General features: G+C 41.4%; 1 non-coding gene across 1 annotated transcript; it reads left to right on the top strand.

Moving 5' to 3' along the window:
• The first annotated feature begins 580 nt into the window (after nt 1-580).
• LOC116763821 lies at nt 581-687 on the top strand. Its single transcript, XR_004352636.1, has one exon. It is a non-coding gene; the product is annotated as a U6 spliceosomal RNA (small nuclear RNA).
• The last annotated feature ends 2,077 nt before the right edge of the window (nt 688-2,764 follow it).

Raw genomic sequence — 2,764 nt, 5'->3', positions numbered from 1 at the left:
AGATTCAGGAACATTTGACCAGAGTTTAGCACAAACCACTGCTCAGAATGAGGGCTTAAATAAACATAAGCAACTCTGGGAAATTGTGTACACTCTCAAAACTGATTCTAAACCAAACTAAAGATGACCATCTTTAAGAGCTATTATTCTGGGGCAAAACAAAAATGTGAAAAGTTTCCTCAGGATTAAACTTTTAAATTATTCCTGTTCGAACTGTTTCTTTTTTATTGTTTTTTAACTTTATTATGGTGCTAAGCTAAGAGGAGATCATTTTATTTGGGTAAGCTAGAATCTCCTACCATTTTTATTCACAAATATAAAACTGCCTAATGAATGCCAAATATTCTCATCACCCATGTTTTACAACTACTTTCAAAGAACAGAATTTTCAAAATCACATGAAAACCAGGAAGCCTCAAGCAAAGAGCTTACTAACTGCACCTCTTCCTTAGCTACATTTTTAAGAAACAGAAGAGGGAGGAGACCCGAGAACACGAAAGGGAAGAACAAAAACAAAAGACCTGTGTACACGCCAGGTGCAGACTTGGGAAGGTCTGGGCACAATGAAAGCAAAAGTGTAGTGCTGGCTTTAGCAGCACATATACTAAAATCGGAACAATACAGAGAAAATTAGCATGGCCCCTGCCCAAGGATGGCACACAAATTCCTGAAGCGTTCCACATCTTTAAAACAAACTTATGGCTGCCAAAGGGGAAAGTGGGGACAGAGGAGGGATAAATTAGGACATTGGGATTAACATGTACACACTACTATATATAAAGTAGATAACCAACAAGGACCTACAGGGAACTATACTCAATATTTTGTAATAACTTATAAGGGAGGGACTTGCCTGGCAGTCCAGTGGTTAAGACTTTGCCTTCCAATGCAGAGGGTACAGATTTGATCTCTAGTCAGAGAGTTACGATCCCACATGTCTCACAGCCAAAAAACCAAAACATAAAACAGAAGCAGTATTGTAACAAATTTTTAAAAGACTTTAACAATGGTCCACATCAAAAAAAAAAATCTTGGGAATTCCCTGGTGGGGCAGTCGTTAAGAATCACCTGCCAATGCAGGGGACAAAGGTCCGATCCCTGGTCCAGGAAGATCCCAGGTGCTACAGGGCAACTAAGCCCGTGCACCACAACTACCGAGCCTGCGCTCTAGAGCCCGCGTGCTGCAACTACTGAGCCCATGTGCTGCAACTACTGAAGCTCATGAGCCTAGAGCCCGTGCTCCGCAACAAGAGAAGCCACCGCAATGAGAAGCCCGCGCACCGCAACGAAGAGTAGCCCCCACTCGCCACAACTAGAGAAAGCCCACACGCAGCAATGAAGACCCAACGTAGCCAAAAATAAAATTCTTTAAAAAATTAAAACCTATAAGGGAAAAGAATCTGAAAAACTATATATACATATATATATATATATATATATGTATGAATCACTGTGCTGTACACTGTGTTGTGAAACTAACACAACATTGCAAATCACCTATACTTCAATAAAAATAAAATTTTAAAAAGCAGAAGTGTGGAATGATTCCCAGCAACCATGAGGATCTTGGGAAGTCCTTAAAAATACAAGTGGTGGCCACGAACAAGAAATGTGTTCACAGCTCCTGTGGAGGAAAAAACAGCAAACATTACATTGAATAGACTCAGACACTTTAACAGGCAGATTTCTACCTTGTGGGATCTTTCTCTGTTTCCTCCTTACTGTACCAAACCCAGGACTGCCCATTTAGAAAGCAATCCTTCAACCACCCATAAGTATGTATTGACTCTTTTCAAGAGACCATGCTAGGTATTTTGGGAGGTGAAGAAGTAGAAGGTTCTGTCCTTGCTCTCAGAGTGGTTACAGCCTAGCTGGGGACTGGGTTGATAACATTCAGAAAGAAAAAATGAGCACCTCCAAGCAATCCCACGCTGCTGGATTCCAGACTCAACATGGCCTGGAGTGGAGGGGAGGAGTCTGGGGGAAGACTGACTGCCCCTTATTTACCATTTACCTTCTCTGAGCTTCCATTTCTGTACAATGAGGAACCTAGGATGTCGTGAGTTTTACAGAGTTGATAGCACAGTGTAAGTACTAAATAAACAGCTACTTCCACCATTATTATCATAAGCATCATCATTATTTAGTAGTATCTCCTAAAAGAACTTCCCAAAAGGTAGGGCAATGTCTTGCAAGTCCCACCCTGGAACTGAAATGCACTTGCCTACTGTTATCAATAGTATTTAGGGAAACTGACTACTTCATGGATTAAACGAATGTTTATTATTTGTTATCAGACTACATCCACCACAGATAATGTTCTCTGAGACACTGAAACCGAGCTCCCAACAAGGTCAACATCACTCACGTTCGGCAGATGAACAAGCAGACATTTGGAGCCATGCCGTTTATAACTAGTGTCCATCCGTGGGTGACAAGGGAGCAGACTGATAAAATAAGCAATGTGCTCAGGTCAAAGTCACCCAAGGATGGAAGGGCTGGATTACAGATGCTCTGTGATGGCAACTGCTTGTCAGGTGTCCTAGCAATTTTTCCACCAACTCAGACGCCACCTTCTCCATGAACCCTTCTCAGAGACCCCCCAGACAGTTAGCTGCTTCTCCCTAGGAGTTAAGAGTATTTTCATACTATATAGTATATAATATTATGCTTGTCTATTTACATGTCCTTCTGCCCACTTAATGTGAATGTTCATCATGGTCTAGGGCTATAACTGAATCAAAACTTGTTGAAACTCAGAAGG

This window comes from Phocoena sinus, chromosome 12 (genome assembly GCF_008692025.1).
Source record: "Phocoena sinus isolate mPhoSin1 chromosome 12, mPhoSin1.pri, whole genome shotgun sequence".
NCBI classification, from domain to species: Eukaryota; Metazoa; Chordata; class Mammalia; order Artiodactyla; family Phocoenidae; genus Phocoena; species Phocoena sinus.
The sequence above is the reverse complement of the archived record's forward strand: the minus strand, read 5'-3'. Positions and strand labels throughout refer to the sequence as shown.